This window comes from Somniosus microcephalus, unplaced genomic scaffold, assembly GCF_052327205.1.
Source record: "Somniosus microcephalus isolate GS21.2 unplaced genomic scaffold, FLI_Smic_1.0 scaffold105, whole genome shotgun sequence".
In the NCBI taxonomy this organism is placed as follows: Eukaryota; Metazoa; Chordata; class Chondrichthyes; order Squaliformes; family Somniosidae; genus Somniosus; species Somniosus microcephalus.
Window position 1 is genome coordinate 4,876 of NW_028225292.1, and position 26,828 is coordinate 31,703.

The 26,828-nt window shown below is 43.2% G+C and overlaps 1 long non-coding RNA gene across 1 annotated transcript in view; it reads left to right on the top strand.

Moving 5' to 3' along the window:
- Positions 1–209: 209 nt before the first annotated feature.
- LOC147083067 (uncharacterized) overlaps positions 210–26,828 on the top strand; it is a 56,383-nt gene continuing 29,764 nt past the window's right edge. The window contains exon 1 of the long non-coding RNA XR_015075990.1: positions 210–1,073. This is a non-coding gene — a long non-coding RNA (uncharacterized LOC147083067). The remainder of the gene's footprint in view (positions 1,074–26,828) is intronic.

Genomic DNA, 26,828 nt, shown 5'->3' on the forward strand with positions numbered 1-26,828 from the left:
TGCCGAGGTGTGATAAATGGCAGTTGGAAAGGTTACCTGTAAACATCTGACATGATTCTCTGACTATATAAGCTGTGTCTTTATGCATTTCTCCACTTCACCTGAAGAAGGAGCAGCGCTCCGAAAGCTTGTGATTTCAAATAAAGCTGTTGGACTATAACCTGGTGTTGTGTGATTTCTTACATATATCCTACAGTGATAACTGGAAAATATGCGGCAGCAGTAGGCTCCTTCATTTTTTTTTAATATAAGTTGTCTGTTTCACATCAATGTAGGTGTTTTTTAGATTTGCATTTTTCTCTTCTATCTATATTGGCAAACTTCATTCTAAATGGTCAACTCTAAGTATTATCAAACTGTTTATTACTAAAATTTAGATAATATTTGTTAGTTTTATCTACTTTCTTTGGTTTCATGCAACATCTCTTGGAGATCTTGCCATTTAATGAGGTTCTGGCAGCTCCATTTAGTCACATCATCATTGCATTATAATTTAAAGGGTAAAGCTTTGGTTCAGTTCTTTAGTCAGTTTTGGCTGCTTTTGCCAAATGTGCAGAGTAAAGTGAATAATGCTTAATTTCAGTTATCAGACTGGCATATTTTTATAAATGGCATAATGAATTGCTATTTGTTTAATTATTTAAAAACATTACTCAAATCTTGGCTACCACAAAGAAATGTAATGTATTGCCTTTTGTTATGAGTCTGGGCAGCACTGGGATTTTTATAGCATTTAATATAATTATTGTACTTCTCTAAAGACCTCCATGGGCATGGCCATTTTGTTCAAATTGAAATTATTGTAGCACAGTAAATCAATAGTGGAAATAGAGAAATAAAGAACAGGCATGATAAAGCAAGTTTGACATCGGTAATTATAGAAGTATAGACAATGGGTCCTTATTTGTGCTTGTTCATGCAATGTTAATAGGTCCGTATATTTGCAAATCATATTTGATTTTTTAAAATACATTTTATATTTTTTCCCAAGCTCTTCACCTAATCTTGTTAAATAGCAATGTACAGAAAAGCAGAGTGAGCAATAACAACAAAATCTAGTGTTCATCAAGAAGGTAAACTGCCTATTAGTGTTGATTATCTGATCTACTGTATTTCTGATTTATAAACGCCGTATATGTAAAATGTTTTAAAAGAAATGTTGTTTGTGCTGAGTTAACTGATCTTGGCGGTGGGGTGGGGGCAGCAGTAGCAGGTGGGTTGGGAGTCACAATTGGGCTGCAAAGCAGAAAAATCAGCCAGGATTCCTGGCTGCACTACCGGTTAGTGATCGCTCATGGAAAGTGTGCCTGCTGACATTAGGCGAAAACAGGATGACATACACAGTTGAAAAGTTTGCCGACATTCATAATCTAGGCTCAGACATAAAGAATGGTAATCTGAACAGCTTTTGAAGGCTGCCAATGCCTGTGGGACTCGTTTGCAACAAGAATCAACACCATCAGGAGAGGAGAGAAACCCGGAGGGAAATAAATACTCTTGGTTGTCTCAGTGCCTAGAACCTCAACAAAAGTCTTTGTACCTACTGGATGGTTATGTTACTGATTAAATGACCAGATCAGATAAGTTTCTGAGGCTAACACTATTTTGGGGAGCAACATTGTCAAGAGAGAGAGTCATAAACTGAAGTGAGTTTTAGCAATAACCATAATTGTTAATTTAACTCCTTCCAACTGGTAAGTTCAGCTCTCTTCAAAGCCAGAAACTGTGATGACATCAGCATTAAATATTGATAGTAATGCTATTTGCGCACAATGTAAATGGGTGATCGATTGTTATGTGCAAGCATCAAGATCATAGAGCTACAGTGGATTCAAATTGGATCATGTCAAATATTGTTTTTTAAATGTTTGTTAATATCAGTGTATGTGCTATTTTGAATATGAGGGGCCAACGACTGCGACTGATCCCTGAGATGTTTAACTGACTGCAGCTACTTTTATTATCTAAGCAGTCATGTATCCAATCATTTTTTAATCAATAACAACAATTTGTATTTATATAGCACCTTTAACATAGTAAAACGTCCCAAGGCGCTTCACAGGAGTATTCTAAGACAACAATTTGACACCGAGCCACATAAGGGCCGATGATCTAAAGCTTGGTCAAAGAGGTAGATTTTAAGGAGCGTCTTAAAGGAGGAAAGAGAGATAGAGAGGTGGAAAGGTTTGGGGAAGGAATTCCAGAGCTTGGTTCCCAGGCAGCTGAAGGTACGGCCACCGATGGTTCAGCGATTATAATCAGGGATGCTCAAGAGGGCAGAATTAGAGGAGCGCATATATCTTGGTGGGGCAGAGGGGTGGGTTGTGGGGCTGGAGGAGATTAGAGATAGGGAAGGGCGAGGCCATGGAGCGACTTTAAAACGAGGATGAGAATTTTGAAATTGAGGCGTTGCTTAACCGGGAGCCAATTAGGTCAGCGAGCACAGGGGTGATGGGTGAACGGGACTTGGTGCGAGTTAGGACACGGGCAACCGAATTTTGGACGACCTCAAGTTTACGTAGGGTAGATCGTGGGAGACCAGCCAGGAGTGCATTGGAATAGTCAAGTCTAGCAGTAACAAAGGCATGGATGAGGGTTTCAGAAGCGGATGAGCTGAGGCAGGGGCAGAGACAGGTGATGTTACGGAGGTGGAAATAGGTGATCTTAGTTATGCTGCGGATATGTGGTCGGAAGCTCATTTCAGGGTCAAATATGACTCCAGAGTTGCGAACAGTGTGTTTCGGCCTCAGGCTGATGTTAGGAAGACGGATGGAGTCAGTGGCTAGGGCACGGAGTTTGTGGTGGGGACCGAAAACAATGGCTTAGGTCTTCCCAATATATAATTGGAGAAAATTTCTGCTCCTCCAGAACAGGATGTCAGACAAGCAGTCTGACAATTTAGAGACCGTGGAGGGGTTGAGAGAAATGGTGGTGAGGTAGAGCTGGGTGTCGTCAGTGTATATGTGGAAACTGACGCTGTGTTTTCGATGATGTCGCCAAGGGACAACATGTAGATGAGAAATAGGACGGGCCATGGATAAATCCTTGGAGGACACCAGAGGTAATGATGCGGAAGGGAGAAGAGAAGTCATTGCAGGTGATTCTCTGGCTACGATTAGCTAGATAAGGATGGAACCAGGCGCGTGCAGTCCCACCCAGCTGGACGATGGTGGAGAGGCGTTGGAGGAGGATGGAGTGCTCAACCATGACAAAGGCTGCAGACAAGTCGAGAAGGATGAGGAGGGATAGTTTACCTTAGTCACGGTCACAAAGGATGTCATTTGTGACTTTGAGAGCCATTTCGGTACTGTGGAAAGGGCAGAAACCTGACTGGAAGGATTCAAACATGGAATTGCGGGAAAGATGGGTACGGATTTGTGAGGTGACAACATGTTCAAGGAGAGGAAAGGGAGGTTGGAGATGGGGCGGTAGTTTGCAAGGACTGGAGGAGTCAAGGGTTGGTTTTTTGAGAGGGGTGATGATGGCAGATTTGAGGTAGAGGGGGACAGTACCTGAGGAGAGAGAACCGTTAACAATGTCAACTAACACAGGAGCCAGAAAAGGAAGTTGGGTGGTCAGCAGTTTGGTGGGAATAGGGTCGAGGAAGCAGGAAGTGGGTCTCATGACCAAGATGAGCGCGGAGACGGAATGAGGGAAGATCAGAGAATCTGGGAAACAAAATGCCAGCTCAGGGCTAGGGCAGGGGGGAACCTTAGAGGAAGTTTGGCCCGGTGGGCTAGGGCAAGGAAGGGAAGTGGCAGAGGCAGCTGAATGGATGCTCTCAATTTTCGTGACAAGTCCATGAGCTCCTCACTTATTGTCGGAGGTGAGGGTGGAGGAGACAGGGAAGAGGGGTTTAAGAAGATGGCTAGCAATAGAGAAAAGAAGCTGGGGTTTATCTTTACATTCTAGAATGATTCTGGAATAGTGAGCAGTTTTGGCAGATGAGAGCAGGACCCGATAATGCTTTATGTGGTCTAGCCAGATCTGGCAGTGAATGGTTAAACCAGTTGTCCGCCATATCCATTCAAGTCCGAAAAAAAAAGAAAGACTTGCAAATTTATAGCACCTTTCTACAGCCAATGAAACACTTTTTGAAGTGTAGTCACTATTGTAATGTAGGAACCGCAGCAGCCAATTTGCACAGAGCTAGTTCCCACAAACAGCAATGTGATAATGACCAGATAATCTGTTTTTGTTATGTTGATTGAGGGATAAATATTGGCCAGGACACTGGGGATAACTCTCCTGCTCTTCTTCAAAATAGTGCCGTGGGATCTTTTACATCCACCTGAGAGAGCAGATGGGACCTCGGTTTAATGTCTCATCCAAAAGACGGCACCTCCGACAGTGCAGCCCTCCCTCACTACTGCATCGGAGTGTCAGCCTAGATTTTTTTGGTGCTCAAGTCTCTGGAGTGGGACTTGAACCCACAACCTTCTGACTCAGGCGAGGGTGCTACCAACTGAGCCACAGCTGACACTAGGGAGCGAAGATGAGGGCTGTACCAAGGTGAACGGCCAGGATGAGAGAGAGTAATTGTTTTAATAGGGACTAGGGCGTCAAAGGTGGTGGTCAGGGTGTGGTTGAGTAGATTGGTAGCTGCAGAAATGTTGTGGTGAATGAAGGGCCAAAGGCTGGACAGTTGGGATTTCGTAAGTGCAGTTGGGAGAGAGTTTTTGAACACAGAAGGAAGTAGAAAAATCTCACTTTGGACAATCCTTTTTGGGGGATCTTAAGCAATGTTTTCTGAGAATGTCCCCCCTGCTCTGCTAAACTGCATTGGCTCTTGGTCCCTCAGCACCTCCAATATAAAATTCTCATTCTCGCCTTTAAATCCCTTCATGACCTAGGCCCTCCCGGTCTCTGTAACCTCTTCCAGCCCTATAAAACGCCTGCTCTCCTCCCCCCCCCCCCCCCCCCGGCCATAACTTCTTCCAACTCTGTCCTCTAGTGCTTTAGCCCTCCCTTCGCATGGCAGATGAAATTCAATGCTAAAAAAGTGTGAGGTCATACATTTTGATAGGAAGAATGAGGGGAGACAATACATGCTAAATGGTACAATTTTAAAGGGTGGGGGTGCAAGAACAGAGAGACCTGGGGTGCTTCTGCACAAATCTTTGATGGTGGCAGGACAGGTTAATAAAGCAGTTCATAAAGCATATGGGATTCTGGGCTTTATAAATAGAGGCATAGAGTACAAATGCCAGTAAGTTATGCTCAACCTATATAAAACTCTAGTTTGGCCCCAGCTGGAGTATTGTGTTCAATTCTTGGCACCACACTTTAGGAAGGACGTGAAGGCTTTGGAGAGGGTACAGAAGAGATTTACTAGAATTGTTCCATGGATGATGGATTACAGTTACGTGGAGAAGCTGGGGTTGTTCTCCTTAGAGCAGGGAAGACTAAGAGGAAATTTGATAGAGGTGTTTAAAATCATGAAGATAGAGTAAATAAAGAGAAACTGCTTCCAGTGGGTGAAGGGCCAGTAAACAGAGCACACAGATTTAAGGTGATTGGCCAGAGAACCAGAGGCAACATGAGGAAAAAGTTTTTTATGCAACGAGTGGCTAGGATTTGGTTTGCACTGCCTGATAGGCTGGTGGATGCAGATTCAATAGTAGCCTTCAAAAGAGAATTGGTTAAATAGTTGAAGGAGAAAAGAATTGCAGGGATATGGGGAAAGAACGGATGGGACTAATTGGATTACTTTTCGAAAGAGCCACCACAGACTCGATGGGCCGAATGGCGGCCTCCTGTGTTGTACTATTCTATGATTCAAGTTGACAGAACAAAAAGATGTTGGAGTTTAATTAAATTACAGCAGTATGATTTTTAAAAAGGGACCTGGCGGTGTGAAGTTTATTAGGCTATTTTGCAAATATTATTTCTTTTTGGAAACTTTGCCATGTGATTTTATAAGCCTTATGGTGTCATGCATCTTGCACTGGACTTTTGAATCCATTTCAGCATCACCTGTAATTACTTGAAATGGATTTAGTTGTATGTTTAGTGTACTATATTCAAACAGCTTCTTAACTTTACCATGTCTGTTGGAAGATGGGTGTTTCCTTCTATTTCCGTTTTAAAGTAAGCTTAATCGGAGTTGGTGCCTTGCAGCATTGCTAGTTTTATGGCAGTGCATTGTCAAACCAGTGGAAATGTGTACTTGATTGCAATTATGCTTCAAAAAGAATTTTTCTTAAATATATGTGAATAATTAAAACTTCTTTTTTACTAATACTAATTTCTTTCAGTTCCTCATTCTCGTTAGACCCTTGGTTCTCCACTATTTCCAGGAAGTTTTTTGTGTCTTCTTCCTGAAGACAGACAGAGTATTTGTTTAATTTCTCTGCCATTTCCTTATTCCCCAGTATAATTTCTCCTGTCTCAGCCTGTAAGGCACCAACATTTACTTTCATTAGTCTTTTCCTTTTTACATACCTATAGAAGCTTTTACAGTCTGTTTTTATGTCTCTCGCTAGTTTACTCTCATATTCTATTTTCCCTTTCTTTATCAAGTTCTTGGCCCTCCTTTGCTGAATTCTAAAATCCTCCCAATCCTCAGGCTTATTACTCTTTTTAGCAACATTATAAGCCTCTTCCTTTAATCTAATACTATCTTTAATTTATCGTGTTAGATAAGGTTGGACCAATTTTCCCGTGGTGTTTCTATTCCTTAAGGGAATGTATATTCGTTGCGAATTATGAATTATTTCTTTAAATATTTGCTTTAAATTATGTAGCTGGATGTTGGGTACATCTATCATATTTCCACATAAGGTCAGCTGATGAATATTAGACAACGAATTAGTTAACTTTTTACAAGCTGCAGACTTCAATTTTGCCTATTTTAGTCTTATAACTCTAGCATATTGCAGTGGAATGTGGTGGTGGGGAGGGGGGTGGGGGGAGAGAGAGAGACACACAAATTCATAGGACTTTGATTTAATATAAATATAAGCTCCAGAAAATTTATTATCAACCACAGAGTTGACTGAAAAGTTCTTAACCACTTTTAAAGTCAACTTTTGCTTTTAGTATGATTTTTTTTTAAATGTTTGGTTCACCTGTGAAACTGCACGCCTATGACAGAATGATGGCTGAAATCATTACCATAATTCAATTGAGCCCTTGTTTTGAAACCTTAGCAGCTACCTTCAGAAGACTAACACCAAACTTCATATTATACTGATCTCTTATCTGAATTTGAGCAGCAATCCTATCTGACAGCTCAAGTTAACAAATATCAGTGGAAATGGATCAAATTCAGCAGTCAGGTTGATTTTGATGAAGGTGCAGGTTAAGTTCAGATGTCAGTTCAATATGACTTAATTTGACCAAGTTGTGGAGGTTGCGCAGGTGAGCAATGAAGTATATTGTTTTATTTTTTTTCTTCCCTGTAAGTGTGTCACATAGTCATAGAATTAGGTATGGACACAAATGCACTAATTGGCAGCACATGGCGCTCAACTGGCAGTGCCATGGAGTGATGGAACTTGTTCTTGTACTTGCAGTTCACCCCGCCTAAGCTTGCAAACTTGTTGAGGTAGTACCAGATAGAGGCTAAGAGGGAACACAGGATGGTCTAAGATAGGTTTACAGTGTATGTATGTGAACGCATGAAGCACGGCCACCAAAGGTTGAGCGATTATAATCAGGGATGCTCAAGAGGGCAGTATTAGAGGAGTGCAGATATCTCGGGGTGGGGGGGGTGGTGTGGGGCTGAAGGTGATTACAGAGATAGGAAGAGGCGAGGCCATGGATGGATTTGAAAACCAGGGTGAGAATTTTGAAATCGAGGCGTTGCTTAACCGGGAGCCAATGTAGGTCAGCGAGCACAGGGGTGATGGGCGAAAGGGACTTGGTGCAAGTTAGGACACGGGCAGCCGAGTTTTGGATGACCTCCAGTTTATGTAGGGTGGAATGTGGGAGGCCAACCAGGAGTGCGTTGGAATAGTCAAGTTTAGAGTTAATGGATGAGGGTTTCAGCAGCGGATGAGCTGAGGCAAGGGCGGAGACGGGCGATGTTACGGAGGTGGAAGTAGGCGGTCTTTGTTATGCTGCGGATATGTGGATGAAGCAGAAAAAGGGGGCGTATGGCAAATGTCAGGTCGAGAATACATCTGAGAATCAGACTAAATATAGAAAGTTCAGAGGAGAAGTCGAAAAGCAAATAAGAGGGTAAAAGAGAGGGTATGAGAATAGAACGGCAGCTAACATAAAAGGTAATCCAAAAGTCTTCTATAGGCATATAAATAGTAAACGGGTAGTAAGAGGAGGGGTGGGGCCGATTAGGGACCAAAAAGGAGACCTACGCATGGAGGCAGAGGGTATGGCTGAGTACTAAATGACTACTTTGCATCTGTCTTGACCAAGGAAGAAGATGCTGCCATAGACATAGTGAAGGAAGAGGTAGAGGAGATACTGGATGGAATAAGAATTGAAAAAGACAAGGTACTAGAAAGGCTGGCTGTACTTAAAGTAGATAAGCCACCAGGACCGGTATAAAGCATCCGAGGATGCTGAGGGAAGTGAAGGAAGAAATCACTGAGGTACTGGCCGGCCATAATCTTCCAATCCTCCTTAGAAATGGGGGTAGGACTGGAGAATTGCAAATATTTACACCCTTGTTCAAAAAAGGGTGTAAAGATAAACCCAGCAACTGTAGGTCAGTCAGTTCAACCTTGGTAGTGGGGAAGCTTTTAGAAACAATAATCCGGGACAAAATTAACAGTCACTTGGACAAGTGCGGATTAGTTAAGGAAAGCCAGCACGGATTTGTTAAAGGCAAATCGTGTTTAACCAACTTGATCGAGTTTTTTGATGAGGTAACAGAGGGTTGATGGGGGTAATGGGGTTGACGTGGTGTACATGGATTTCCAAAAGGCGTTCGACAAAGTGCCACATAATAGGCTTGCCAGCAAAGTTGAAGCCCATGGAATAAAAGGGACAGTGGCATAATGGATACGAAATTGGCTAAGTGACAGGAAAGAGAGAGTAGTGGTGAACGGTTGTTTTTCGGACTGGAGGAAGGTATACAGTGGTGTTCCCCAGGGGTCGGTTCTAGGACCACTGCTTTTCTTGATATATATTAATGACTTGGATGTGGGTGTACAGGGCACAATTTCAAAATTTGCAGATGACACAAAACTTGGAAGTATAGTGAACAATGAGGAGGAGAGTGATAGACTTCAAGAGGACAGACAGGCTGATGGAATGGGCGGACACGTGGCAGATGAAATTTAACACACATAACTGCGAAGTGATACATTTTGGTAGAAAGAATGAGGAGAGGACATATAAAGTAAAGGGGGTGCATGAACAGAGACCATGGGGTATATGCATAAATTGTTGAAGGTACAGGTAGACTATCCTTTATCCGAAAACCTCGGGACCAGCCGAGTTTCGGATAAAGGAGAATTTCGGATTTCGGAAGGTGGGTCGGCGGGGGTCGGCGGGGGGTCGTGCGCACGACTTACGCTGACGCTCAGCGTAAGTCAGTCGGGGTCGGCGGGGTACGCGGGGGGGTCGGCGGTTGTCGGGGCTGGCGGGGTTGTTGGGGCCGGCGGGGTCCGCGGGGGGGTTGGCGGCTGGCGGAGTCGGCGGTTGTCGGGGCCGGGGGGGTTGGCGGTTGGCGGGGTCGGCGGTTGTCGGGGCCGGCGGGGTCCGCGGGGGGGTTGGCGGTTGTCGGGGCTGGCGGGGTCAGCAGTTGTCGGGGCCGGCGGGGTCCGCGGGGGGGTTGGCGGTTGTCGGGGCTGGCGGAGTCGGGGCCGGCGGGGGGTCGTGCGCACGACTTACCCTTTACCCGAACTTCCGAAACCGGAACCCTCTAAAAACCGAAGGTTTTTTCGTTCAGTGTAAGTCGTACGCACGACTTATGCTGAACGAAAAAAACTTCGGTTTTTAGAGGGTTTCGGTTTTCGGAAGTCCGGATAAAGGGTAGTCTACCTGTAGCAGGGCAGGTTGAGAAAGCAGTTAAAAAAGCTTACGGGATCCTGGGCTTCATTAATAGATAAACATTTTTTTTAAACTTTCCAAAGGAGCATGCACTTGAATCCTACATAAAAATACACTATTAATTTGGCAGGGGGTGGGGACAAGTATGAAAGAGGTATGTTCAATTCTAAATTTGTTGCCTGTGGCCCTGACTGGAATAATCCTCATCAACAAAACAGAACCAGGTTCCAATCCCCTATGTGATACTGGGCAATTTTAAAAAATGATTAATTTAGAACCTTTTCTTTGAGTAGTAGATTGTCTGCTGTTACTGAGAAAAGTTTGAAAATATTTTTTAATTCCCAAATGGCAAATAGAAGTAGATTTTAGTATCAGTACAATTGAGCAAATGTCCCTTTTAGATTAAAAAAATGAAATCTCTATGCTCTGGACTCAAATACTGGATGATTAATCAAGTAGTGTCAAAAATCAAAGCTTTCTAGGTGCTGGGGAACAGGACCCCAGATCATGCTTAAAAAAATAAAGATCTGTGTCTTTTTCACTTTTATCCCTCCATATATTAAGGCTTATTTTCTCTAATACAAGTAAAGGAATGTTGGGTATCCCTACAACTTAAGTTACAAGCTCATGTCCCATTGCACTTTGTGTAATTACTTGTTTCCACACATCATGGGTTTATGAGGTGTTAGCATTCTATATCAACGTTTTTGAAATTGCTGGTCAGCTTTTGCTAGTTTTCGAGGTTGCCATATATAATGGGCCAGAAATTCGGGTCAGAGGCTTCCCGCGGGCGCAAGCCCCCGACCTGCACTTACATAGCGCGCCTGCCGTTGTGCAGTGGGGCCGCGTGGGATTCCGATCCTGGGCCGCCTCCAGCTGCCGGTGTGCAGTGCTTGCGTATCCCAGCGGCGAAGTTAGTTCGCAGCGTCCCCTGGGATCACATGGGCCATGGGGAGCCAATTGGAGCAAGGAATCTCCATTCATAGATTTGACAGGAAGACCTGTCAAATCTAAGTAAAACTTCAAATACATTTTTTAAAAAACATCACATTTTTAAAATAACTATAAATTGCATAGATTAACTATTTTAAACAAATTTACATTTTTGAAAAAATTAATTAAAGTTTTTAACGGGGCTAAAAATAAACTTATGTTTCTTTAAAGTATTTTAAAATGATAAACCTGTGGAAATTTTTTTTAAATTTTACTTAATTAACCTCTTACCTTGATAAAAGCAGGTCTTGTGACTGCTTTTTTCACGCGCAGCTGCAAGGGACTTGGCCGCACGGAGAAACCTGTTTAAATTTTTTTTTTAATCGGATGTTCCAGGCGTATGCGCTGCCTCTCTGGCACACACGTTTGACCTGTGAACCCCTTCCTTCAAGGGAACGGAAGTTCCGGTTTCCAGCGCATGCGCCGTGCATGCACGAAACTGGCACTTTCGTTGGCCCTACGCGTGTACTCACCCGTGGGGACCCGAATTTCTGGCCCAATGAACTGCAAGATAATTTTGTGAACTCTGAAATAAGCAGACATTATTCTACATTTCACATTCTCTGCATGCTGTAGAAGGATAGCCTAGCTTGATAGATTCTGGGGAAACCATGTGATGAACATGTACATGAAAGCATCCTCATTATGTTGCAGGTAGACAGTGCCACACATTGGCCCAGAAATTTGGGTCCCAACGCGTGAGTACGGACGGAGTACCCACGCGTGGACCCGATGGAAGTGCCGGTTTCTTGCATGCGCGGGAAAATGGCACTTCCGGTCCCCTGAACGAAGGAGTTAAGAGGTGAAACGCGTGCGACGTATGAGGCAGCGCGTGCGCGTTGAACTTCCATTTTTTTGACAGGTTTGCCCGTGCGTGAAGGCCTGTACTTTTTGCACATTTAAAAACCAGACGTAAGTACTTAGTTTTAAAAGATAAGTGGTCTATTAATTCAAGTTAGAAATTTTTTTCCACAGGTTTATTATTTTTAAAGACTTTACAGTAAGGTAAGTATTTTTAGACCCGAATTTTAAAAAAAATATTTTTTTCAAAAATTTGATTAATTGTTTAAATTAGTTTTTTACAGTTATTAATAGTTCATTTAATTAGTGGGATTTTTAAAAACTTTTATTTGAAGTTTAAGTACTGCATTGGGCGCCCGGAGTTTCCATGAGTTTGACAGTTCTTACTATCAAACTCATGAATGAACTTTTGCAACCTCCGATTGGTTGCCCAGTGCTCACGTGATCCCAGCCGGCTCATCGCACTAACTACGCCGCTGGATCACGCAAGCACAGCGCGCCGGGAGCTGCAGCGGGCCACAGACTGGAAATGCACGCAGGCCCAGGCCTCGACGGCCGGCGCGCTAGGTAAGTGCAGGTCGGGGGCTTGCACCCGCGGGAAGCCCCCAACCCGAATTTCTGGGCCATGGTCTCCTACTCCTGCTTTCCATAAATCTGCACAACCTGTGCCTTTGCGCAACAAAATTTTCACTAGTTAAAGGTTTTTGGCTTTCCCTGCAAATGTTTAGGACCGAATCTCCAGCTGCTCTATCACTGTAGGTCAGATTAGACAGACACTTGCATATTAAACATTCTGTTAATTAATACAGCCTGTCTGAGTTTTTATTGACTTTTTTCAGGCTTTACAGGAACCTATCGTGTTGGCACCTGGTGACAACCCTCCAGACAATATACAAGGCTGTCCTTTTCAGGACAAAGGAAAGAAAAGCTCTGCTTTTTGGCTCATATTGGCCCGTATTTTCCGATCGCAGGCCTCCCGCGGGCGGAGGCCTGCGATCTGGAAAAATCTGTGCCCTTACCTGAGGGCTCCCGGGACGCGCACAGTTCCGCTGCTGGACCTCGCCAAACTCCAAGTGCGCAGGGCCCACGTATCCCAGGGGCGCATGTAGTTCGCAGTGTCCCTGGGATCACGTGGGCCATGGGGAGCCAATCACAGAAGGGAATCTCCCTTCATACATTTGACAGGAAGACCTGTCAAATATATGAATGGAGATCAATGAAAAAAACATAGTAAAACTTTAAATACATTTTTTTTAAATCACTTTTTTAAAATGACTTGAAATTACAATAAATTAAGTATTTTAAACAAAAAATTAATTTTTTGAAAAAAGTAATTTAAAGTATTTTACGGGGCTAAAAATAAACGTACCTTTTTTTAAAGTATTTTTAAATGCTAAATCAGTGAAAAAAACTTTTAAAACTTTTTTCTACTGTTATCCTGGTAAAAGCAGGCCTTTTACCAGGCGTAAGAATTGTAAGGGTTTTCTACGGGCGGAGGGTCTCCAAAAAGCGGAACTATCCGCCCGCAGAGGCCCTTCTCTAGGGCAGCCGGAGGATCTGTCGAGGATTCTTGACAGATCGGAAATGCCGGTTTTCAGTGAATGCGCTGTGCATGCCTGAAACCAGCATCTCTGATGTCCCTACGGTTGGGTGCACAGCGCGGACCCACCCGTAGGGATCGGAATATCCGGCCCATAGTAACACCAGCAACCAATCTAGTGATTCCTAAATGGCTATATAAGGAGCAAATAAAACAGGCAAAACAAACAACAGCATTAACAAACAAGATTGAGGCATTAACTGGAATTTTGCACTGAGCAGATGGTGAGCCCCAGCTGGGCTGTGGTTTGTATAGTACATCCTTTGCGCTGACTCATGCAATTCTTCTCTTCCATTTAAAAACAAATGTAGCACCACAATAGTACTTAAGCGTTTCTGCACTAACATCTGCCAAAGGTTTTACTGCGCAATGGTCAATTCATCAATAATGTTTACAATCGTTGGACAAAATGCTTGTTGCCCAAACATGGTACTGCGACTTCCCAAATTCGTGCACAAAAATAATTTGTAAGGAACACCTTTGCAATGTTTTCCAATTCTTCAGAAAAGACAGACAGGCATAATGGCCCAGAAATTTGGGTCGGAGGCTTCCCGCGGGTGCAAGCCTCCGACCTGCACTTACCTAGCACGCTGGCCGTTGTGCTGTGGGCCCGCGTGGGATTCTGATCCTGGGCCTGCTCCAACTGCCGGCATGCAGTGCTTGCGTATCCCAGGGGCGCAGTTAGTTCGAAGCATCCCCTGGGATCACGTGTAGTGTATGTACTTTGAAGAAGGAACTATATTCTGCAGCCCCTGTATACTGCAGTACCAGTAGTGACCACCCCGGTATATAAGCCTGTGCAGTAACTTTGTATAGTAGTTCCAGTTTTGTCTTCATTCAGTAAACACCTGTTATAACCAACTCCTGCAGTCCGTGTCTCAATTACACACGGACGTTACACTGGCGACGAACAGATCCGAACTTACCTACAGTTCTGCACCACCTCACGGGGATCCATCCCTGAAACGAAGTTGTTAGAGGTCGAGGCCAGAAGGAAGAAATCCAAAAAGAAAAAAAAACAAACAGAAGAAACGGGCATCGACCGTGGGCAACCGCCCTCTGATTCATCGAATTCGAAGATTTGCAGGAGAGGCTGTCGAGAGCTGGGCTTGGTTATCCAGTCTATGGTGTTCCAGCTAATCGGGCTGGTGGCAGGTAGTACACTGATCCTTCCTGGGCTGCGGCGGGCTAGAGCTCGATCGGGTGGCTTTTCAACGGGGCCGGGCAGCGTTGTCGGGAAGAGGAGAGAGAGAGGGTGGAGCACACAGGGCGCGGCCGGTGCTACGAAGCCGGGCAGCGTACAGACCCGAGAAGAGGGAGGAAAGTGTCCCATAGGGTCTGCTCTGACGACGGGAACAGTAATTAAAATAAAAGAAATTAGAAGCGCAGAAAGCCGCGAGGAGCTGCAGTTTGCCATGGGGACCGCGGAGAGCGGCGTTGGCAGCAGCGCGGGGGGGAGGTGCGCGAAGACCATAGGGTGTCGCCATCAAGGCATAAAAACGGCAGCAACAGCGCTAGCAGCAGCGGAAAAGACAGAAAGCGCGGGAGGCGCCATCTTAATCCAGCGGGGAAGAAGGCAAAGCGCGGGAGGCGCCATTTTGTTCAATCGGGGAAGAAGGCAAAGCGCGGGAGGTGCCATCTTAGATCTCCAAGATGCCGAAGACTGGCAATATCACTGCCTTCGATAATGCAATAGAAGACTGGACCACGTATGTGGAAAGAGTCGAAGTATATTGCAAGGCAAATGAAGTAGCCGATGAGAAAAAGGCATCGGTACTACTAAACTTAATGGGCGCAAGAACGTACAGCCTATTGCGGAACCTGATCACTCCAGTCAAACCGATGGCGAAGAGTTTTAACGAAATTGTTGATATCCTACAGGAACACCTAAATCCTACCCGCTGCTGATAGCAGAAAGATTTAAATTCCACAAGAGAAATCAGCATAAAGATGAGAGCAATGCTGATTACCTTACGGAACTACGCAAGCTATCAAAGCACTGCCAGTTCGGAGCAGGACTGGCAGATACCCTACGGGACAAATTTGTCTGTGGACTCCTGAGTGAAGGAACCCAGAAGAGGTTACTCTCAGTGAAAGAGCTGATGCTAGATAAGGCTTTCAGCGTGGCAGTATCGTACGAAGCAGCAGCAAGGGGAGCTGCGGAAATACAGCAAAAGCCACAGGAATACGGCACCCATGAAATGACACGGGGATTTGAAAAATGTTATCGCTGCGGCAGAACAACCCATGACCAGAAGGACTGCTGGTCCAAGGACAAAACATGCAGGCAATGCGGAAAGATGGGACACATTGCACGAGTTTGCAGGTCCGGGAAGAAGACTAACGACAACAAAAAGACTACTAAGGAAAAGTACAGGAAAGTACAAAAGATGACGGACAGTAGTTCCGAAGACCAGAAGAGCGATAGTGAATCCGGGAACAAGAGACTAAGCTGTCTCAAACTACACAATGTAATCACAAAAGAGGATCACCGAACCATTTGGGTCACCCTCATGATAGCAGGGTCCCAAGTCAAAATGGAATTGGATACAGGATCAGCCCTGACCATCATGAATCGACGAGACTTCGAGCGGCTATTCTCACACATACCCTTGAAAGACACATCCATTGTCTTGAAGACATATACGGGTCAGAAAGTATACCCCAGAGGGAAAATAAGGGTGCCTGTCGAATACAACGGCAAGGAAATACAGAAATTGTATCTGTACATACTGCAAGATGGTGGACCACCGTTATTGGGACGTGAATGGATCAGAAAGATAAGTTTAGACTGGCACTCCATTCAGACACTGACGGTGGCTGGTAAAAAGGATGACGACGTCACACCTGGACGATTGTCAAAAATCTTGGCTAACGCTAAAGAGGTATTTCAACAAGAACTGGGAACTCTTAAAGGTGTAACCGCCTCGATAAAAATAGATGAGAATGCAATTCCCAAGTTTTTCAAAGCAAGACCGGTACCGTATGCAATTCGCCCAGCCGTCGAGGCAGAGCTGGAGAATCTGGAGAATGCAGGCGTGCTAACTAAGGTAGACTGGAGCGAGTGGGCGACACCCATCGTTCCTGTCATGAAGAAAACGTTAAACAATAAGTCTGAGGAGCCAAGGAAGGTTCGCATCTGTGGGGACTTCAAGGTGACTGTGAACCCAGTCCTTCACACAGTACAGTATCCTCTTCCGAGGATAGAAGATATTTTCGCCTCACTATCTGGAGGGAAACGTTTTACAAAAATTGACCTAGCGCAAGCATATTTGCAGATGGAGGTTGAAGAATCCTCTAGGAAATATCTCACGATAAACACTCACAAAGGTCTTTACCAGTATAATCGACTGGTATTCGGAGTTGCATCAGCTCTGGCTATATGGCAAAGAGCGATGGAACAAGTCCTGCAAGGGATTCCGGGGACTCAGTGTTACTTGGATGACATCCTAGTGACAGGTGAAAATGACAGTGAACACCTTGCCAACCTAGAGCAGGTGCTCACTAGATTAAGAGAAATGGGCTGCCTGAACAGATTTGCTCCGACAATGGACCACAGTTTGTGCCTGAAGAGTTCTGGAGGAATGGTGTTAAGCATTACACATCCGCCCCATATCATCCAGCCACCAATGGATTGGCCAAGAGGTTCGTTCAAACATTCAAGAAGGCTATCAAGGCAATGTGTAATGAAGACATACCCCTACAACACAAGGTGGATAACTTCTTGTTTGCCTACCGGAATGCGACACATGCGGTTACCAACCAAACTCCAGCCATGATGTTCTTCAATCGAAGACTAAGATGCCACTTGGATTTGGTTAAGCCAAACATCAGAAGAGATGTGGAGAACAGGCAGTTTCAGAATATGAATGATAGGTCAACCAGTTTTGGCCCGGGACTACCGCACAGAGAAATGGCAGCCAGGAACGATCTGCACACGGCAAGGACCTCTAATGTATACCGTGGACGTTGGAGCGAGCATTGTAAGACGCCATGCTGACCAGATTCTAGAGTCACTGGAAAACGTCAAATCCACACCACAATCCGATACACCTGGTGATGAAACCGAAGTACCAATTGCATCTACCTCAGAATCGGTGATATTGGAAGCAGACGAACCAAACAACGACGTTGATCCCAAATCAACTTTGCCAGAAGAACCTGATACCCCAAAGAGGCGTTATCCGGACAGAATCAGGAAGCCTCCTCAAAGACTGAATTTATAATTGCTTAACTTCAGCTAATGTATATAGCAACTGTAATTGTAAATATGTTATTTAATTATTAATCGAATGTTATGTACTGTTTAGCTAAAAGGGGAGGAATTGTAGTGTATGTACTTTGAAGAAGGAACTATATTCTGCAGCCCCTGTATACTGCAGTACCAGTAGTGACCACCCCGGTATATAAGCCTGTGCAGTAACTTTGTATAGTAGTTCCAGTTTTGTCTCCATTCAGTAAACACCTGTTATAACCAACTCCTGCAGTCCGTGTCTCAATTACACACGGACGTTACAACGTGGGCCATGGAGAGCCAATGGTAGCAGGGAATCTGTATTCATAGATTTGACAGGAAGACAATTCAGCCCTAAAACATAACTAAAACCTCAAATAAATTTTTAAAAAATCACATTTTTAAATAACTAAATTACATAAAATAACTTTTAAACAATAATTTAAATTTTTGAAAAACTTAATTACAGTTTCTAACAGGGCTAAAAATAAACTTGCCTTTAAATATTTAAAAATAATAAACCTGTGGAAAAAATGTTTTAATTTTACTTAATTCACCACTTACCTTGTTAAAAGCAGGCTTTGCGACTGCTTTTTAAAAGCGTAGCTCCTGGAGACTTACCCTCCCGGAGGAACCTGCAAAAAAAACCAGAAGTTCCAGGCGTACACGCTGCCTCTCCGGCGCACGCGTTCGCCCTGTGAACCCCTTCCTTTAAGGGAACAGAAGTTCCGGTTTCCCGCGCATGCACAGTGCATGCACAAAACTGGCACTTTAATTGGGCCTACGTGTGAGTACCCAGTGCGTACTCACCTGTGGGGACCCGAATTTCTGGCCTAAAGTCTAAGAAATCCAACGGTTGAGTATTATTGAACACAAAATGGCGTTGATCAGCCTTGAAGACTTAATTTAGTACCAAGAGACCAGAGGTTGGGTGATACTTGCACCAGCTGGCACAGTCGATCCTTTAGCCCCTTAAATGCTGAGATTTAATTGACACAAGTGACCTCCCCCACCCAAAACAATGCCAGTACTGAAAGAAAGTTAACACTAACTACATTCAAAAGAATTTTGTCTCCGACGTTGGCACTGACCCGCATTGAATTCTATGTAAATCAAGAGCAGATTACCTCCATCCATCAGCAACTTAGTGGAATCAAGAGCAATGATTTTCTGGCTATAAATGAGACAGGTCCAAACTCCTAACCAGAGGAGACACAAGAGCCCACTTTAGAGAATTCCCCTCTATCTGCACTTGAATGAGGACAGGATTTCCTGAGGGGGAGGTGGAAGAGGAGGAAGCTAGTGATGAATTGCTTGGAATTAAATTGTTAGAGTAAAGTTCCAAATAAATAGAGGTTTTTAATGGGAGAGTTGTCCAAAGCTTGGGGGTTATTTTGGTGAAAGGGTAAAAACAGGTGCTAAATGGGTGCTGTGCTAATAAGACATGCCTGTTTGAAAGTCTGGTTTCAGCACGCAATTTTGGACCTAACTGCTGATTACCATAATTTAAACTTTCCTGGAGGTACTAAATCAGACACCTGCAGGTTTAGCACTCAAGTGCTGATTAGACACAGTTTTCATGGAGCAGTATATGTGGGCTTCCACTGAAGGTGCGGAGTGGGCTGGCTGACGCAGAACGTCAGGTTTCAGCATGGCTCAGGGACCGAGTGACAGGGCGCACGTTCTCTGACGTGGCACTGGAGGTCCTGGTGGAGGACGTATGTCCTGTACCTGCAGGCAGGAAGGAGTCCACCTCGCCCTCCTGGCCCTCTCTCCTGGTGCTGCTCTGCCTGGCCTCATTTCCTTCTCCCATTCTTCCTGCAGACCAAACTAAAGTTACAGCCTCCTGTCCCATTGGTGAGAATGCTACCAACTGAGTGTAGCTCCGCTTGATCTTACAAATCATAGATGATATTTTCTTGTGCATGCTCGGGTTCTGGGGAAATTATGTATTGCCAGTATGTGCAGGATACATATACTTTGAAAATGAAAATTACCCTATTGAGTAGATCTTTTTTATTTTATAAAAAAAATAAAATGTAGGTTTCCTTTGCTCTCACATCCCCTACCACAATACAAATGAGGTATCAGACCAGAAAAAGTGAAATACTTGTACATATGTTGGGGTCTGTCTGTGGTGACAATGAATTATGACTATTACTGTGCTGTGATTTTAATTAAAACATTCCCAAAGCAAAATTATATCTTTAATCATATTTCATGTCTTTCAAATATGCAGCACTGACTGTAGTCACTTCCTGAAAATATTCTCTTAGTACCAGTGGCAACTCCTCTTCCAGGCAAAGTTGCATTGCCGGGCCATGTACACTGAAGTAAAAGGATAAGCAACTCGTGATCCTGAAGATCACCAAGTACTGTCCCGCTGAAAGAAATTTTTGAAATGATTTTTCTTCTACAATATTTTTAGATTTAAATGTTTAGTGTCCTGTATTAAAACTCAACTCCAGGCACAACATATTTCACAATATCTACTGCTGATTATAGTTTTCTTAGAAACAACATTTTTCTTTACTGTTCTTGACTTTGAAACCCAGTAAATTGTACTATTTCCTTGCTGTTTTTTTTTAAAATAGTCAGTGGAGACTATGGTTAAAGCCTGAAGCTGTCACGAGTTTCTTCTTGTCGTAGATCTCTGCAGCTACACACACACACACACACACACACACACACACATTATTCAGAGAATATTATTAATTAAATCGCCAAGATTTTTGTGGATATACATTACAGGAGATGAGGATTTTTAGGACTGCATGTTTTAAAATTAATCAGTACGCTGGTTTCTGAACATTCCTTTAGATTTGAATGCAGTGATACTCTCTTTAACCCTTTGCTGCTCTCAGTGCTGCTCCATTTCCTGGTGGGAAGCAGATTGTCAACCAGTGCTGCACTAAAGCTCTGTTAGGATGGAGCCTTTCATTCCTGGGTAAGCACCATTATGCTGAGGTATTCTCAACATGTGCTGGAATTATAGTGTTCAGCTAAAAGGAGGCTGCACTCTTAAAACATAATAGAGTTCTAGAGCTGCCTCAAGATAGCAAATTTTTTGCTGCATTTTTCTGCAAATTAAAGAAAACTGGTGATACTGTAACCAAGAAATAAAAACTTTGGCTTAATTTATAATGTGACCTTTACAAGAACACAACAGAAAAAAAATGGAGGAAATTCTAATACAGGAACCGGCATCGACGTGGTGCCGGTTCATCAAAAATTCCGGATAACCGAAAGCTATAGTAAAAGATACGGAGTAAAGCAACAAACCCTGTTGCTTAGCAACAGGTTCAGAACAATGGCCACAAGTTCCAAGCGTCTCTGTAGCTTAGCAACAGCTGCAGCCACACCCTTGCACAGCAACAGATCGAGGAAGGCAAGTAATAAAACTTACCTGAACCTACTCCTGAATTTTGCCGGTTAACCGAGATTTCCGGTTATTTAGGTGCCGGTAAATCGAAAGTTTCCTGTATGAACATGCAAAATAGAAGAGTTTTTATCTTTTTTTCCCCCAAGACAACCCAGAATTTATACCTTGCATGTTTTATGCTCTGTGGAGTTGTACTGAATTTCTGATATCTCAGTAGACGGAGATGGCTGAGGTTTGGTTTTGAATAATATGATTACAAATGATGCACTTTGCTTGTTACTAAAATTAAAATTATGCCCATTTCATTCATTGCACAATTAAACGCCATCTTTGTGCACAAATCTACTGAAATTATTTTCTGCTTTTGAATTTAACTTTCTTCAGTGCCATAGAATTTTTTAAATATGATCCAAGTCTAACAAGTACATTACACAGTTTTTTTTATATAGTTTTGATTTATAGTCCAGGAAGGCATACAGAAAAGAACACAAGCTCTTAAAACTTTTGGCATTTCTCCTTTGTTCAAGAGTTGCATAGAAATTGAAAATGACTATTAAGCACTCTAGAGGGAGAAAAGGATATGAGCTAGTTTAATATTTTAAGAAAAGCCAAGTGTTGCCAAGATTTTATTGGCAAATCAGAGATTTTGAACCTATGATGATGATTAATTGTTGCAACCTTTTTGCTTGGTATTTTGGATAACATCCTTTTGTGATGGGCACGTAAAATTAAGATATCTCGATGTTTATAAAAATCAATTTTGATATATTGAAATGCATTACTATTAAGCAACTTCCCTTTTTCCCTCCTCAAAAAATCCATTAGATATCACTTATTGTATGGTGTTTCAAAGCAAAAATTATTTGATCTCAAAAATGTACCTAGCAAGCTGAGCCACCACCTAGGAGGACAAGGGCAGCAGGTGCATGGGAACACTATTACCTCCTTGTCACACACTATCTTGACTTGGACATATGTTGCTGTTCCTTCATCATTGCTGGGTCAAAATCCTGAACACTTTTGGGATAACCTTAACCACATAGATTGCAACAGTTCAGGAAGAAGGCCCAACCCACCTTCGCCTACAGCCTGAGAATGAATTAAATAAAAAGTCAAGTGTACTGTAAATTGTGTGATTAGGACTGTCAATTAGCTGAAGTCCTAGATGCTGTCTTTTACCACTGAATATCTATGCATAAACAATCCAAAAATACCTGATGGAAGTTACCTCAAGCTTAATGGCCATTGTGGGTTAATTAAAGCGAGTTACAGAAGTTTCTGAAAACTTTTAAGGATTTTTTTCTTTTGACAGGGCTGCTGGTTCTAAACTGGAATAAGTACAAGTTGAGAAAGTGATTTGATTTTTAATTACTGAAAGGAAAGGTGTGTTCCAGCATCTTGTAGCCTGTGCGTGAGGTGCCAAAAGAGCTGCCCCAATTATGCGAGTAACAAAAAGTTAAAGTAAAATGAGGGTTGTGTGGAGAAGCTTGGATTCTTACTCAAAGGAACGTTTCATGCCAAAGCTCCATAACAGCCATGTTTTATCATATTTTTGATAATGTTGTACTTGTTAGTTTTAATTGACCTGTTTTTGGTTTGGTGCATATTGGAACACGAAATTGAAAGCTTGGTAACACAATGAAATGCCTTTCTTTAGCAAAGGAAGAGAAGGAAAAAGATTTGGTGTAAATATTGATCACTGGAAATGTCAATTAATGTAACGAATCAAATATTAGATCGTAGCTTGCGTACAGAGTGATATTTGACTATTTTGGAAGTGTTGGAGATGGTTCAGAATAGAGAAGGGAGCTGATCCCAAAATTTAGTGCTATAAGTATGAGACTTGCAGGGTTGAACTTATTTTCAATGGAGTAAAGAATATTGAGGGTCTCCAAAATGCTGCAGGGTATAAATGATGCAGATGTCACCTGGTTATTTGGTTTGGACTGTAATAGACACAGCCAAATTGAACAAGTCTCAAGCAAGGTTAGAAATTCAAGAGTGGCGGATGTGTGAAACAGATTCCGAGCAAAAGTGTCAAGACTGAGTCAGAGGTTGGTTTCTGACAAAAATTAAGCATTTTTTCTGATGTGTTACATATAGTAAACATGGATCCCTTACCGGCAGAGACAGGAGACATTATAACGGGGACTAAGGAAATGGCAGAAACATTAAACGAATACTTAATTTATGGTAAAGACACACAAAGCATTCTGGAAATAATAGTGAGAATGAGGAACTTAAAGAAATTAGTATTGGTAAATAAATAGAACTGGAGAAATTAATGGGACTAAAAGCTGACAAATCCCCTGGACCGGATGGCCTACATCCCAGGATTTATAAAAAGGTGGCTACAGAGATAGTGGATGCATTGGTTTTGATCTTCCAAAATTTCCTAGATTCTAGAATGGCTCCCTGTGGATTGGAACCTAGTAAATGTAACCCTGCTATTCAAGAAAGGAGGGAGAGCGAATACAGGGAACTATAGACCAGTTAGCCTGACATCAGTAGTAGGGAAAATGCTAGAATCTATTATCAGGTATGTGGTAACAGGGCACTTAAAAAATCATAATAGGATTGGGCGGTCAACACAGATTTATGAAAGGGAAATCATCTTTGACAAATCTGTTAGTTTTTTGAGGTTGTAACTAGCAGGGTAGTTAAGGGAGAACCAGTGGATGTAGTGTATTTGGATTTTCAGAAAGCATTTGATAATGTGCTACATGAGATAATTAGACAAATGGGATTGGGGGTAATATATTAGCATGGATTAAGGATTGGTTAACGGACAGAAAACAGAGTAGGGATAAATGGGTCATTTTCGGGTTGGCAGGCTGTAACTAGTGGGGTACTGCAAGGATCAGTGCTTGGGCCTCAGCTATTTACAATCTATATCAATGATTTAGATAAGGAGGCCAAATGTATTGTATCCAAGTTTGCTGACGATATAAAGCTAGGTGGGAAAGGAAACTGAGGAGGACACAGAGGCTGCAAAGGGATATATACAGGTTGACTGAGTGGGCAAGAACATGGCAAATGGAGTATAATGTGGGGAAGTGTGAAGTTATCCACTTTGATAGGAAAAACAAAAGAGCAGAATATTTTTTGAATGGTGAGAGATTGGGAAATGATTGCATTCAGAGGGACCTGGGTGTCCTTGTACATGAATCACAAAGTTAACATGCAGGTACAGCAAGCAATTAGAAAAGCAAATGGTATGTTGGCCTTTATTATAAAAGGATTGGAGTACAAGAGTGACAAAGTCTTACTATTATATAGGGCCCTTGGGGGGTGGGGGGGAGCGGGCATTGTCCTATGAGGAGCGATTGAGCAGACTAGGCCTATATTCCCTAGAGTTTAGAGGAATGAGAATTGATCTCATTGAAACATATAAGATTCTGAGGTGGTTTGACAGGGTAGATGCTGAGAGAATGTTTCCCCTGGCTGGGGTTTCTAGAACTAAGGATCACAGTCTCAGAATAAGGGATTGGTCATTTAGGACGGAGATGAGGAGAAATTTCTTCACTCAAAGTTTTGTGAATCTTTGGAATACTTTACCCCAGAGGCTATGGATGCTCAGCCGTTGAGTTTATTCAAGACAGAGATCGATAGATTTTTGGATACTAAGTGAATCAAGGGATATGGGGATAGTACAAGAAGGTGGAGTTGAGGTAGAAGATTGCCATGATCTTACTGAATAGCAGAGGGGCCTCGAAGGGCCGAATGGCTTACTCCTGCTTCTATTTCTTACGTTCTTATGTTTTTGTATAGAGTTTAAAAAAAAAAAAAAAATCAGGTTCAGACATGAAATTGGTCCTGATTGTTTTAATGCACAAAGCCACAAAATATTGACATTATGACTGGTTAGGAATCTGAGGAAGTGGCCAAGCCATTAAATTCAAATACAATCATCTTGTGACTGGCAGCTCTCTTTGAATTAGAGACACATATTTAAATGTCCTTTGTCGCTGTCAAATTTTGAAAAATATTCCTAGCCTGTCTTGTCCAAATTGGGAAGTCTGTCCAAAGCCATCAGAGGCAGGGCGATATGGATAGTCAGTAGCAAACTGACTTGGCTAAAAACAGAAAATGGTGGAAATAATCGGCACGTCAGGAGAGAGAAACAGAGTTAATGTTTCGGGCCAATGAGCTTTCGTCAGAACGTCATCGCCCTGAAATGTTAACTCTGTTTCTCTCCACAGATGCTGCCTGACCTGCTGAGTATTTCCAGCATTTTCTGTTTTTATTTCAGATTTCCAGCATCCACAGCATTTTGCTTTCGTAATATTCAGGCTTCTTGTGTCTGTTCTCATTTACATTGCAGTTTAGCACAGCAGACAGCAGGAGGGATAGTTAAGTCTGTAGCTACTGAAAATCTACCGTGTGCCATTGCTATTCTTAACTTATCTGTTTATGGTTCAATTAGTTTGTTTGGCAATTTATAGTTTAAGCCACAATCTAACATCTCTTATAGTTGAGGAATCTCACATGAGTACATCTGATGCAGCCAGGCTAAAATGCAGCAACAAGAGTTTGCTGTTTAATCTCAAGGCTCACTCCAAATTGCTTAGTTATTAGTCACATAAAGGCATACAAAGGGCCATAGATGTGAGGGCATGCCTATTGAAGTGGTCTCCGATACTGTTCCAGTACAGCTATAACACTGGTATTTATCCAACAATGTGGAAAACTACCCAGGAATGTCCTGTCTACAAAAAGCAGGACAAATCCAATCCTGCCAATTAATGCCCCATCAGTCTATTCTTAATCATCAGCAAAGTGATGGACGATGTCAGCAACAGTGCTAACAAACAGCACTTACTCACCAATAACCTGTTCACTGATGCCCAGTTTGGGTTCCGCCAGGACTACATGGTCCCAGACCTCACTATAGCCTTGGTCCAAACATGGACAAAAGAGCTGAATTCCAGAGGTGAGGTGAGAGTGACTGCCCTTGACATCAAGGCAGCATTTGACCAAGTGTGGCATCAAGGAGCCCTAGTAAAACTGAAGTCAATGGGAATCTGGGGGGGAAACTCTCCACTGGCTGGAGTCATACCTAGCACAAAGGAAGATGGTTGTGGTGGTTGGAGGACATTCATCACAGCCCCGGGACATCGCTGCAGGAGTTCCTCTGGGCATTGTCCTAGGCCCAACCATCTTCAGCTGCTTCATCAATGACCTTCCCTCCATCATAAGGTCAGAAGTGGAGATGTTTGCTGATGACTGCACAGTGTTCAGTGCCATTCGCAACTCCCGCAGATAATGAAGCAGTCCAGGCCCGCATGCAGCAAGACCTGGACAACATTCAGGCTTGGGCTGATAATTTCACGGTAACATTCGCGCCACACAAGTGCCAGGCAATGACTATCTCCAACAAGCGAACGTCTACCCACTGCCCCATGACATTCAACAGCATTACCATCGCTGAATCCCCCACCATCAATATCCTGGGGGTCACCATTGACTTGAAACTTAACTGGACCAGCCACATAAATACTGTGGCAACAAGAGCAGGTCAGAGGCGAGTGTCTCACCTCCTAACTCCCCAAAGCCTTTCCACCATCTACAAGGCACAAGTCAGGAGTTTGATGGAATACTCTCCACTTGTCTGGATGAGTGCAGCTCCAACAACACTCAAGAAGCTCGACACCATCCAGGACAAAGCAGCCCGCTTGATTGGCACCCCAACCACCACCTTAAACATTCACTCCCTCCACCACCGGCGTACCGTGGCTGCAGTGTGTACCATCTACGAGATGCACTGCAGCAACTCGCCAAGGCTTCTTTGGCAGCACCTCCCAAATACGCGACCTCGACCACCTAGAAGGACAAGGGTAGCAGGCGCATGGGGACAC